The sequence below is a fragment of the Castor canadensis genome, chromosome 16 (assembly GCF_047511655.1).
Source record: "Castor canadensis chromosome 16, mCasCan1.hap1v2, whole genome shotgun sequence".
Taxonomy (NCBI): Eukaryota; Metazoa; Chordata; class Mammalia; order Rodentia; family Castoridae; genus Castor; species Castor canadensis.
Window position 1 is genome coordinate 17569921 of NC_133401.1, and position 14134 is coordinate 17584054.

Below are 14134 nucleotides of genomic sequence, written 5' to 3' on the forward strand. Positions count from 1 at the left end.
AACGAAGTTTCAGTTACTTGTGGTCAACGGGGACGGATAATTAACATTTGTCTTGACTGTTTCAAGCAAAAGACCACCACATTAATCTCATTACAGCACAGTATATTGGCATATCGTTCCATTTGATCCCTTATTGTGCCTAATTCGTAAATTAAACTTCACCATAAGTATAGGAAAATAAACGACACAGGACTCAAGCATCCATTGGAGATCTTAGCCATAGAAACCACTGCAATTAATTCTTAAAACAACCCTTTGAGGAAGGTACTATTTTATAGATGAAGAGACTGAGGAAAGAAATGCAAAACCAGAGTAGGACACAGGCTTTCTTCATGCATTCCACAAATGTAGTTTGTGGCGCCCGGAATGTCTTCCACAATCTGAACTTCCGTACGACTCCCAGAGGAACCGCTCCACGGTTCAGAGGAATCAGGGTTACAGCGGTGCCCTCTCCAGTCACTATTTCCCTTGCAGGCACCCCAAATACATCTGATTTGCATTCATTTGCGCAATGTGACTCGGAGGCCAGGGATGTATGCAAAGGTGTGGCCAGTCTTCCTTCGACCTAGGATCAAACAATCCTGGAATCATGAGCAACTTGTATCAACGCGCTTTGCCTACAGATTTTCTCCACTGCCGGAGAAAGAGCACGCGCTCTCTAGCTCCGCCCCTTCTTCCGGGACGACAAATTACAGGGCGGGGATTGGACTAAAGCGGACCACGCCTCCTCACATTCACCAATCAATCCCCTCGCTAAGTGCGCTCCCTTCTTCTTAGCCCCGCCCCAGCGCCCCACGTTACGTCGCCCCTTCAGTCTTCCCCCCGTTATCCAGGGGCTGTGGCTCGCGCGACAAACCCACCTCCCTTTGCCTCCCATTGGTTAACCAGGTCCCGCGCGAGCGGGATCGCGCCCTTCGTCCCGCCCCCCAAAGCCTGGCCATGCCTCTCTGTTCTGGCTTTCTCCAAGAGCCAGTGCGAGGCAGGGGTTCGGCGTCTGCCGGCGCGCGCCAGCCGGGACGCGCGCTTCCCGCGGGCCACTCCCTCTGCTTTGCGCCTGCAGCCGCGCCGGCTGGCAGCCCCCACTGCGCACGCGCGCTTGCCCACCCAGCTCCCTCTGCCAATTCGCGGGTTTCCTCGCGCTCCGTCTCGCGCCGCAGGCACCGCAGTAGCGGCATTTTCTTGGGAGTAAAGGGGAGGGGGGCGGGCGCACGCGCACTGCACCCTCCGCGCGCCCGTTCCTACTCCTAGTCCCTGGCCGCGGCGGTGGCTGTGAGCACCTCGAGGACTCTTAAGCGCTAGTGCTCGTTCACTGCTTCCCGAGGCTTCGCCTTGGTCATTCTCCCTCGCGGGGCGCGCGCCCGGGGGCCGTTATCCCCCTGCAACGGTCCTCTCGCCACGCACGCGCAGTAGCGGGAGGGGGGGCGCGCGGGAGCAGTGGCCGCAGGAAGGAGGTGCCGTCGCCATTGCGCGGGAGGGAGGGAGCAAGGGAGCCTGGTCCGCCCTCCCCCTGGTTCCCGCCCCTCCCCCCTTCCCCTCCCCGCTCCCCGCCCCGAGGGAGAGCCGCGGTGCGGCGGGAGGAGGAGGAGGAGGAGGCGGAGGAGGGAGTCCGCGAGGGAGGGTCCGCCCGGCCCCCCGCCGCCGGAGCCGCCGCCGCCGCCGCTGCCGCCGCCTCAGCTGCAGCTGGACGAGGAGCAGGGGAACATGGCGCCGGGGCCGCCGCCGCCGCGGCCGGGATCCCGAAGGCCCGGGCCGCGCTGAGAGCGCCCAGCTGGTGAGTGCGCGAGCTCGCGGGACCCGGGCGGCGAGGCCGGGCGCCGCCCCGCTGCGGGGTCCAGGGGGAGGCGGGGACGGCGGGGCCCGGAGCCCGCGAACAATGGAGGAGCCGAAGGGGGAGGGGAGGGAGCGGCCCCCCCCATCGCCCCAGGTCCCGCCGTCCCCGCCGATTCATGCTGGGGCCCGGTCCGCGGGGTCCGCCTGCCCTTCGGACTTGCCCCTGACTTGCCCTCGTCCACCCCAGCCGTGCTGTCCTCCAGCCTGCTCCTGTCCCCTACCCGTTGGGATCTCGGTATCTGTCTCCCCGCCCTCCCACTTTAGCCACCCTGATTCCAATTCTACGCCTACCCCCTTCGTTCTTCCTCCCCCAGTCATGCCCTTCGCTCCTGCTGGACTTTGCAGAGCTCGTGGGACCCACCTCCTCCTCAGTGACCCGTCTGCATCCCTTTATTCTGGCGCCCACTTTGGAGATGTGTGACCCAGCTTCTCCTACCTCGTTTTTCTTTCAACACCTTCGGGCTCTGTCCCCAGCCTCATCTTTGACGTATCTACTATTTTTCTTCTGCCTTTCCCCCTCTTGACCCCCCCACCTCCCACAGGAGCTGTCCCTTTAGGACCTGCGGTTCCATCTTCTTGAAGATCCATCCGAGACCTCTGTTGGGGTAGCACTGCTGCTCCCTTTCTTAATTCTGTCTTCCTCTTGTGTCCAATTTCCCCTCACTTATGCCCCGGCCTTGTCACAGAACCTGCTGGATCCCCGGAGACCCCTCGGTTTCTGCGGCCCTTTCTCTGACTTGGATGCACCCTGCTTGTCTTTTTCCCTTCTTAGCTCTTGCTCCCATGTGCCGTTCAGACCCTTTCCTGCCTTCCAGACCTTTCTCCCTCCCAGCTCTGCCCCTTGCTGGAGCTCGGATCTTGCAGGCCTCCCTAGCCTGCTGGCTTTCTGCCTCTGCCTTCCCAGGAAGCAGCCTCCTCCCCCTCTCTGACCCTGAAGTTCTGTCCTTTCTGCCATCAGCTTACCTGACCTCTCCCCACTCAGTCTCCCTCAGCCTTAGCTCAGTCCCTCCTTCATTTTTGGCACCCCTCTGAGCGACCCATTCATTTGCTTCCCCTCCTGTAGCCTGTCTTCTCCTAGTCCCTTTCTGCGGAAGACCTGCCAGCATGCCTCTTTGCTCCCCAAGTCTCTCCCCAACTTATCCTTACCTCACTAAACCTGTGATGCCTCTGACCCTGCATCCTCCCTTCTCATTTCGCATCTGCTATACCTGCCCCCAGCTAGCTTCCACCTATTTCCCCCTCTAGTCTGTGGAGTGTCCCCTCCCCCAGCTCAGCCTCTTTTGGAGCTGTCCACTTGCCTGCGTATGTGTTGACCCATTTTCAACTTGAGGTGACTGTAGCTAACACTGGTCTTAGAACCTTGTCCTGTGTCTGGTCCCTCTCAATTCCGATTGTCCACCTGACACTCCCCCCTGCTGTTGCCACTCTGTTCCTGTATTTGTACTCCCTCTCCTGGCCTCTTTTTTGAGTCCTCTTCCCACCAATCTGACATTAAAGTGTCTTAGTCATTCCTTCCTATTATGTCCCCTTTCCTCCTTGGAGCTGCCTCAATTCTCTGGGAGATGTCCTGCCTTTGAGCCCCTTCTCCAATTCCCTTCCTCCTTCCTCACCTTTTTCCCTTCCCCCTTGTAGCCTGTCAGGTCTCTCTTCCACTTGGTTCCCATCAGACCTGCTTCTCTGGGCTTCCCACTTGTGGCCCGCCCATCCCCATTCAGGGCTTCCCGGGTTCAGGCATGCCCTACTCTGCTCTGCTCCCCAGCTCTCAGCTCCAGAGGGGCTTGGTTGGGCCTTGGGCTCTCTAGGCGTCCAGCCAGGTTGCCAAGCCTCCCTGAGGGTTTTGGCCCTGGGGACCCTGTGAGATCTGGTAAATAGGTGGGGGTTGGTTGGTTAGTACTCTCTGGAGTCTCAGCATTTCCCCCATTTCTCCCACTTGTACCAGGGTTAGTGGTGGAGGGTCTAACTCCTTCCATTGCTCCCCCGGCCTCTTTCCTATGCTCTGTTTGCTCCCCCTTCAGGTCTCTGGGCTTCAAAGCTTTGTGTTCTTCAGAAAGGGGGCTACAGCTGCTCACAGGTCTTCATTCTCTCCCTTTCCTTTCTCCGCCTTGCAGAGACTGTTGCACCCTCTCCCCTCTTTCACCTCCAAGCCAGCACCCCTTGGGAGGACTTAAGAGTGTGCTTTTTTGTTTTTTTCCAGCTGACAAGTCATAGTCTTGTTTTACCCCTGGCGAGGGAAATGCCAGTTCTCAAGTTCTCCCCATCCCAGGGGATTATGGCCACACTTGGTGTTTACTGCTCTGGGCCTACAAACGAAGTAGACTTGCCTCCTCTAATGGCCTTCGGTTTGCACTGTGGCCTCGGGGGAGGGGCTGGCAGGGTGGGTTTATTTCTTTTTCACCTCTGCCCCAGGAAGGCTCCAGCTTCCTGGTCTTCAAAATGGTGAGGGCCTTGATTTGGAAAGTACTCTGTGGTTGTTTGCTGAAAGACAGAGTGCCAAGTGTCACTCAGACTTCTGCCCTCTGGTATTGCAGGCACTCCCAAGTGCAGAAGCCCAGTGCTTGTGGGTAGATCCATGCTGGCTTCCAGGCTCCTTGGGGTGCTGGGCTGTGTGGGTGGGCTCTTGACATTCCCCAAGCAGGTTGAGGGACCCAGTGGAGTAGAGTTGAAGGGTGCCAGGAACTGGCTGGTGTGGTGCTTGCTACCTTTCCTGAGTTGTTTCCCTCAATGATCTTTTGGTGGGGTGGGGCTTAGGAAATTCATTCAGTGGCAGAGGTGGTTTTTACAGAAAAGCCATACAACCGTTTTCCTTCCTTAACTTGGAGAGAGGACCTTTGGCATGTTCTATGGTTATTTATTTTATTTCTTAAGTAAATCAGAAGCCTGATTTTTTTTCCTGTGGCCTAGGGCAATTACATATTAAAGCAGCTATCCAGCTGTGAAGGAGCATTTACTGGAAGGAGTTTTCATTTCTTAACTGAGCTATGATCAGATTGTTTATTTCAGCACTTATTTAGAAATAGTTCTGTGTGAACACATTTGGAATAAAAAACATTCACTGCTATCTACAGAATTGAACCATTGACTCATCAAATGTTAGTGCATTTGTGTACGGGGCAGTGAAGGTTTTGCATCTAATGAACTTTACAGGTTTTTTTTTTTTTTTTTTTTTTTTTTTTGGTACTAGGGACCAAACCCAGGGCCTTGTGCATGCTAGGTCATCACAGTGTCATTGAAAGAGGTCCCTGGCTAGACCCCAGCCCTAGGATTTTCAGTTGTCTGACAAGCAGAGTCTGCTAATTTTGATGTTCTGTACGTAGCATGTGTTCTCATTTTTACAGACAGAAAGAATTTTAGTTTGTTCTTAGTGGTGAATCTTTGGCTTAATGTGTCATGGTTAATCCACTGAATTTATTTCAGATCTTGTGTTCCCCGTGTTGGTAGAAAAATAGCTGTTTTGCTTTTTATTCTTCATGGGAAGGTGACAGCTAATTAAGACTAAAAACAACTGTGCATGAAATATCCTGAAATCCATGTGAGATTTGTGTTCTGGAATATTAATATCGCTGTCCGCATACAAAGTTTCTGCATGCCCAAAGCCTAAGTTTCTGTACCAAAAAAAGGAGGCAGAAAGAACAAAGCGCAGGTTTTTCTTCCTAAGTGGGAACCGCTGTTCCAGAGACTGTCATTTCTCTGATGGTAATGGAGGCTCTGATCCAGCCTTGACATTTGCCTTTGTGATGGAATTGGTTGCTGCAGAAATGTAAGGTGGTAGCCTTGGCCTTCTGGAACAGTGTGCTTGCCAGTTGGGATAGGTCGTAGAGCAGGAGATGGCAGTAGATGACTCCTTTCAACCCAGAACATGTCTTCAGGAGCGCTTGCCCTGCTTAAATTTTTAGAAATAGGCTTGATCAAAATTCCTCTCCTCTTTCTTTTTTTTCTTTTTTTGCAGTACTGGGGCTTGAACTCAGGGCCTTCACCTTGAGCCCCTGCACCAGCTGAGATAGGTCTTGAGAAATATTTGCTCTGGGCCAGCTTTGAATTGAGATTATCCTGATCTCTGCCTCCTGAGTAGCCAGGATTGCAGGTGTGAGCCACCAGCAGTTGGGCTGACCCATTTTCTTGACATGATGAAGCTGTAGGGCAATAACAAGTCAGAAAATGGTCCTTCCTCTTGATGCAAGTGGAAGAAGTTGTCCACATGAAGATCCCTGGGCCTGGTGGTGACTTTGGGAAGTCTGGAAGTGAGGACAGTAAGAATTGCATGGATGATGAGAACTCCGGCCTCCTAGATGTACTTGGTCAGGGTGGTGATGAGGGGGCACAGCCGGTCCACAGAATTGGAGGTGGAGAAGGTGGGGGGGCCTCTGCACCTCCATCTGGTCTGGTCTGTAGTGGTCTCCCACAGGTTAGGCCTCTACAGGGGACTTTCTGTGATAGTGTGGCTATTGTCATTCCTCGTCTGACAGTCTAGTTGGTATGACATTAGGCTTATCACCTAGCCCAGTTGTGTGACTCTTTTTCATGATATATAAAACAGGTAGAATTGAGATTTTTTACTTGAAGAGGGAAAATGACTAGCAGAAATGCCTCTTTCGGCCTCTTGGGTTCTGTCTACCTCAGATTGAAAATCGGTGCCAAGCCTGTACTCCTCACTTAACAAGTCGGGGGGGAACTAGAAGGCTTGCTGAAGCTTGGTGGCCACCTTCTGTCATGAGGGCCGAGGGCCTGCCTTCTGCCTAGGCCTTGGCCTAATTAGTTAGGATTGGGGACAACTTGCTTCTCTGGGCTTCACATTGCTGGTCTGAAGTTTATGGCGTCCAGAGCTGGGACTAGGACCTGTTCCTCCTGGTGCTGCTCTCAGCTCCCCTCTGACCCCTCCCTCCTTGTCAAGTCCTGTAAACCAGAATGGGGGTGGGACTCTTTCCTGGGAGGGCTCCAGAAAAGTGAACGGGATTACCTCCCTATACACTTTTTCTAATACTAAAGAAACACTGCCTCTTTCTCAAGATACCTACATGGAAATTAGTTTATAATTTGGGGGATGGGCTGTCGGGGTTGCGTTAGCTACAAGACTAAAACCATCCACTCTTTTAAAAACAATATGGAATTTTTCAAGCTGAGTCATTGTTGACCTAGGCTCTGAAATAGTGATGATCTGAACAGCACTTGAATTGCTGGTCTTAAGAAATGCAAACAAATCATTCGTGTTCATCTTCCCAAAAGTTTATTTTCATTTTACTTTTGATACATGTTTTATCAGGCTTCATCTCTGGAGCATTTTTAGAATGACTTGGCATCTGTCAATCGAATTTTTATTTCCTTGCTTCTCTGATACTGAGAGACACCACTCAGTGGATGCATTCCCATCCACTTTGAGCTGTGAAGCACCGTCGCAAGAAAGTAATGCTTATTTCTGATGAAAGTGGCCAGATTTACCTGTCTGCTGTATCTTCCCTTACAGAAAGGAACATTGCCATTTTGTGCAGTTTGCAGCCGTTGTGACTTGCATTTTACATCTACAGCTGTTTTATACCTCCTGTGCTCTCCTGGTGTCTCTGCTTTCTTGCTTGGAAGATGTCCTCTTCCTGGTCACTGTAGTAACTTGGTAATTGAATTTGGCCAGTCAAGAGGTTGTCCCCATCCTAGTCCTGGCTCTGCCATTTACTGGCTCTGTGGCTTTGGCCAAATCATTTTCATTTCTCATTTTGAAAAAGGAAGGGGTTGAGCTAGGTGGTTCCTGTCCCGCCTTGTTTTGTAGCTAATAGTAGTTGATGGTCTGTTTTCTCTAGGTTATTGGCTCCTTGAGGATGGGGACCTATAGGCCACCACTGCACACGTGGTAATCATCTGGAGACTGCACCACCTGTAATGGCCCTTCATTCTCTGGCTTTACACTTGTAGAGGGCTGCTTCCCAGCCAACATTTAACCACACACTTTCTCATCAGTGGTGTCTGCACCAGAGTGACAAGGCCCGTGAGTGGTAGGGCAGAGTTAGGAAACCAACCATGTCTGATTTAAAAAATCCTGTTTATTAGGCTGCCTTGTCCCTGTGGGATATAGGAATAAGCTATGGCTCATCCCTTTAAGGAATTTATAGTCAGTTGTAGACAATTATATAATATAATACAGGATGATGGAAGGAAGTGTTGAGTAGACCATTCTGATTAATGTCTGGCTCCTTGGGAGGTAGCCCCATATTTAGTCTTTAAGGTTTTCAAGCTGTTAACTGGGCGCTGGTGGCTCACACCTGTAATCCTAGCAACTCAGGAGGCAGAGATTAGGAGGATTGTGATTCGAAGCCAGCCCCAGCAAGTAGTTCACAAGACCCTATCTTGAGAATACCCAACACAAAAAGGGCTGGTGGAGTGGCTGAAGGTGTAGGCCCTGAGTTCAAACCCCAGTACCACACACAAAAAAAGATTTCATGCTTGGCACTGGTGACTCACGCCTATACTCAGGAGGCAGAGATCAGGAGGATTGTGTTTGGAAGCCAGCCTGGCAAATAGTTCTCAAGCCCCTATCTCGAAAAAAAACCCATCACAAAAAAGGGCTGGTGGAGTAGCCCAAGGTAGTAGATCCTAAGTTCAAAGCCCAATACCACCAAAAAAAAAAAAAAAAAAAAAAAAAGATTTTCATATTCCGTGAGCACATAGTAGATTCCATACTACAGTATCTTGAAAAGAATCTAAAGTCCTAGCTTGTCCATCTAGCCAGCATATTGGAAAAGATGAGCGTTTTATTTCTGATCTGATTTAGATCTAGGATAACAGAACTATGTAAAAGTAAACCAGCCTAACAGAAAGAAGAGAGAAATGTGTGGTCATGAAGTGCCTTTTTTTTTTTGAGATACTGGGTTTGAACTCCACCCTGCACTTGCCAGGCAGCTCTACCACTAGAGCCATCCACCAATCCCTTTTTTCTATTGGGTTTTATCCAGATAGGGTCTCACTTTCATTTGGCCCAGGCTGACTTCGAACCACAATCCTCCTGATCTCTGCCTCCTGAGTAGCTAGCTAGGATTACAGAGGTGAACTACCAGCTCCTGGCCCTGTAATAACTCTTTAAAATCTGTGTTTTCTTTGGCAAACACAGAAGTATTTGGATAGCTCCTAAATGAGAGTTCTTTTGGTGCCGGGGATGGAACCCAGAGCCTCACATGTGCTAAATCTGTACTCTACCACTGAGTTACATCCCACCAAGATTTTCTGCTTAGAGGATATGCTTTAGGCAACTAAAAAAATAATAGATGGACTATATGCAACTATAATTTGTCAATTTACGATTAAAAAAATAAAACTTAAGGGCCATGGATGTCAGTGGTAGAGCACTTGCCTAGCATGTACAAGGCCCAGGTTTGATCCCAGCACTTAGTAAATAAAATTAAAAAGAAATAATACAAATCTAAAAATGCATAGATAGAAATGTATAGATGTATGGTTAGGAAAACACTCTGCTCCTTAAATTATTTGTGTGGTGCTCACTATAATTATTTAGTAATTTTCTGAGTTGTAGTTTTAAAAAAAAATGTTGGGGTGAAAGGTTGTTAGCCAGCTACACCTAACAACCTCCAAAAGTGTAAAAAATTTAAAAAACACACATGTGGTTGTATCTTTCTTTTTCCTATCTCCATTTAAAAAGAAAGGTCAAAACTCTGGCTTTATCTTTCAGCCTGTGCTGCTTAGAAACAAGACAAAGGAAAGTGATCACAGTTAATTGCCATAGGCAATTAAAAAGGGTTCTTTGTTCAGTAACAAATTGATTGTGTACAAATGAAAGCCAGCACTGCATTAATACAAGATTATTAGATTTTTGAAATCTGCGTCTTCATTTAGAGTGGCTTGCACTTCAGGGGAGTCGCTTCGCTGAGAATAGTGACCTAAATACCTAGGGATGGGAGAGCTCCCCAGGCCTAATTTTCACTAACTCCTAGGAGTTTGTAGGGGAAGGCCCACGGATGCTACTTTTGTGATTACCTTTTTAATGGCCCCAAATCATCGTGTACCTTTGCAGTGCTGCTGACCTATAAAATATTTTTTCCTGATTGGCCAGTTGAGCAATGCAGGTGAAACCTTGGATACCAGAGGAAAAAGAGGAAAATGGTTTCTGACTGCTGTGGCCTGGGGTCCTGGCTGTTGGTGGGCACCCAGTAAGTAGTCAGCAACCACAAAGGCTGTGGAAGTGCAGTGGTAATTTACAGTTGTGCTTTGGCGTGCATGCCAAGGAATACTTGTTCTCTTGTGCACACAGCCCCATCTTAAGTTTGTGGGGTTTTTCTTTGTAGAGCGGGGCCTTGATCCTCCCAATCTCAGCATCCCAAGTAGCTAGGGTTGCAGGTGTGAGCCACCAGCACCTGGTTTAGTGTTCTTAATGTATTAGAAACTATTTGCGAGTCACTGTGTAGGACACTTCAGTCATGACTTTGTTTTTTTTGGCGATACTTGTGTTTGAATTCAAGAGTGCTATGCAAGTGCTCAATCCTCTGAACTATACTCCCAGCCCTTTTTGCTTTAGTTACTACCTTTTTTTTTTTTGTGGTACTGGGGCTTGAACTCAGGGCCTACATGTTGAGTCACTCCTTCAGCTTTTTTTTGTGAAGGGTTGTTAGAGATTGGGTCTCTTGAACTGTTTGCCCAAACTGGCTTTGAACCTCAATCCTCCTGAGTAGCTAAGATTACAGGCGTGAGCCTCCAGCGCCTGGCTGCTTTAGTTACTTTTTAGATAGAGCCTTTTGCTTTTGCCTGTGACTGGCTCTGGATTTCCATAACCCTATGTCTGCCACTGTCATAGCTAGGATTACAGGCATGACTCATCATGCCGAGCTTGTTCTTTTTTTGGTGTGGGGGACACTGGGGATTGGAACTCAGGGACTTAACACTTGCTAGGCAGGCACTCTACCACTTGAACCACACCTGCAGTTTGTTCTTTGAGTCTCACTAATTTTTTTACTTGGTCTGGCCTTGAACCTTGATCTATCTCTGCCTCTTACACATAGATGGGATTATAAGCATGAGCTCCGTTGCTCAGCCTGTTATGGCTGTATATTGTAATACACAAACATGAACATGTAAAATATTTCTCATAATGCCATGTGTGGTCAAGGTTTGGTCAAGGTCACACATGATGAAGAGTGGGGATCTCCTTGTACATATTACTACAAATGTGAAAGCTTTTTTTTGAAAAAAACAAGTCTTTCCTACTTGTGTTGTAATTCCAGATTCTTTTGGCCTCTGTTTGCAGGGGAATGAGAAGGAAATAATGGGTACTGCTTGTGAGAGCGTGATGGGACTGGTACTCAGACTGTCGGCTCCCAAGCTGCTGTGGACTTTCTAGAAAGCAGCTTAGCAAGATTTTAAGATATACAGTCATCTATTTATAGCAATTTGTTTATTCGTGGTACTGGGGGTTGAACTCGGGGCATTACAAAGTGCATTACTACCTGAGCCACGCCCCTATCCCTTTTTGCTTTGATCATTTTTGAGATAGGGTCTGGACCTCTAGCCTCCTAATTATGCTTTCCATGTAGCTGGGGTGACAGGTGCATGCCACTACATCCAGCTTTTTATTGGTTAATGATAAGGCTTTGGAAACCTTTACCCAGACTGACTTCGAACCTTGACTTTCCTTCCTCCATCTTTGCCTTCTGAGGAGCAAGGACTGCAGGTGTGAGCCACCTTGGCAGCTTACTTTGAGGTAGTCTCGTTGTGTAGCCCAGGTTGGCCTGGAAGTTGATCCTGTCGCCTGCCTCAGCCTCCTGAATGTTGGGATTACAGGTATGCACCACCATCCCTGGCTTTCTGCTTAGAGTAATCTGTATGGGTCAGGAAGCAGAGATCAAACCAAGATTGTATATAAAGATATTAACTACAGTGATATTTATGAATTAAAAAAGAAGAAACAATGTAAACATTTTAACCTTGGGGCATGATTGCTTTCTCTAAAAGTATGGAGTCATTAAGGAAGTATGCTTTGCAGTACTTGACATAGCGAAGTGCACATAGGAAATTAAGCATGGGAGAAGGCAGGTGTAGAACTACAGTGTGAGCTCAAGTCATTTTCAAATATATATGGGAGGTGCCGTCAGCAGTTCTCTGTTAAAGGGTTTGCGGTGAGTTACCTGTTTTTTCCTGAGTTTTCCCAAGTTTCTACAATGAATTTACTTTTCTTTTTAAAAAGGTTGGAGAAATAAATAATAAAAAAGAAAAAAAAGGAAGAAAAAGGGTTAAACAAGGTCTTCAGCTTGCAATGTGGTTGTATTATGTTTGTTTTTTCTTATAAATGTGAAAGAAGAAAATTGAGCTGGGAAGCAAGAAATGATCCCTCCAGGACCACTGCTCTTAGAGAATGATCCAATTAATTATTGACAGTATTAACAGTAACAGTCACCAAAGGACTACCAAGCCCTGTCCCTCTTTCCTGTGATGACCCCTGACATCCAGTCTTTTCAACCCCACTAGGTGGGAACTGAGCTCCTGAGAGGTGACTCACCTAAGGCCACATTGCTAACAGGTCCCTGAGACACAGGCAGTCTGACCTAGAGCTGCTGTGTCCTCTGCCTTTTCCGGTCTGCTTCCCTCTTTCCAGAATGCTTCCACACAAGGTGGTCTCACTCAGAGATGAAGAGAGAGAGTCCACTGCATGCTGGAGGCCAGAGCTTTGGTCTCCCTTGAGCAAGGTTCCCAGCCCCAAGTGTGCTTGTTTTAAGGGGAAGGGTCAATGTCAGGAATAACCATGAAATTACTTACATCAGCTCTTTTATGGGCCCCAAATCTTTTAAGATTTAGACCATTTTATTTAGTGTCTGGTTATTTTTTCTCGATTTAAATAGTCAAGGGTACTGAGGAACACAAGGTTTCTCTCCTTTTCCTCCCCATCTCACCAGTGTTGGGGTGTCTAGTTGTTGAAGGTATCTCTTCTTCTCAGTGTTTATGTCACTTAGAAACAAGGCCATTCTTCCCTTACAGGTGACAAGACACAGGGATATCAGAAAGTAAGAATTTTAGAAGGCCAGTGGCCTGGTTCTTCTCCCTGATGTTATCTTAAAGAATTAAATGTAAGTAAATATTTCAAAGACTATTAATAAATATTATAAATATTTCAAAGAATTAAATGTAAGTAAATATTTCATCTTACTATGAGAAAGAATTTTTTTTTAAGAAGCCGGTCCAAGTTCATGTGTTCTCTTGAATAAGGAATAATGTGGGCTGGGATGTACAAGGCCCAAGGTTTGATCCCCTGCACCACAGTTGGGGGGGTTAAAAAAAAAGGAATAATTTGGAGATTTTGAAGTATAGCCAGTTTGCTTTCATTATTATTAGGATACCTGTAAATGTGCACTCTTCCGTTCATTCACTGGCTTTGTTTTTCTTACCAGAAGGTCAGTTGTAGTGTAAAAAGATTTACATTTAGGCAACAGGAGAAATTACAAACTCAGGTTTCTGCCTAGGCCTGGGGCATCCCTGTAATCCCAGTACTTGGAAGGTTGAGGATCTGAGTTGCAGGCCAGCCTGGGCTACACAGTCAAACAGATGAACAAACTAAAAAAGAATTTTGGAAGCTCATTGAGATTTTTGTCCTTGTTGCCTCCTTGTTCCCCTACACCCCTTGCCCCACCTTGCTGGGAATGGAGCCCAGGGCCTCAAGAAGGTGCTTGCCAAGCAAGTGTCCTACCACTGAGCTCGAGGCCCCCCCCCCCCCATTCCTCTACTTTTCTTGCTAGAACAGGCCTGACAGGTCAATCTGAGCACAATATTTGTTGAATAAAAGTGTGAGGTTTTAAGCAAGAATCCTGGAGAAGCTGACACTAGTTTTGGTCCTTAGAGTCTTGAGATTACTCAAGGTGTAAAGGGAAGAATTGGAAGACTCTTCTGTTTTCATTTTGTTAACTGATAATTTTGTCACTTTGGACAAGTCACTTGCTTTTATTCTGAGTTCTCTTATAAAGTGGGCCAAATACCTACTCTGACTGCTTTTATTTCTTTATAATTTTTTTTGAAAACTAAATGCCAAGACTAAACCTGAAACCTGAAAAGTTGGAATAGCTTTTGAGTTTGTTGGGCGAAGGGAAGAAGAGTCCATGTAGATGTTGAGGTGAGTGAGTGAATTAGATGCCACACAGGCAAAACGAGGACATCTTGCATCTGCCAGCAGAGCAGCACATACAGCTGGTTTGTTATCTCTTGGTCTCTGTATGGCTTGCAACCTGGCCCCAGGTAGCAGCCAGTTTTGGGGTCTTATCAGTGAGTGTGTGACACATCTAGATGTGAGCTGCAGGTCATAGGCCACAGAGCAGATGCTGAGGTTTGTTTG

The 14134-nt window shown here is 47.9% G+C and overlaps 1 protein-coding gene across 1 annotated transcript in view; it reads left to right on the top strand.

The window, feature by feature from the left end:
- The first annotated feature begins 1611 nt into the window (after window positions 1-1611).
- Arhgap35 (Rho GTPase activating protein 35) overlaps window positions 1612-14134 on the top strand; it is a 105351-nt gene continuing 92828 nt past the window's right edge. The window contains exon 1 of the mRNA XM_020170964.2: window positions 1612-1771. The gene's annotated coding sequence lies outside the window, so the exon portion shown is untranslated. The remainder of the gene's footprint in view (window positions 1772-14134) is intronic.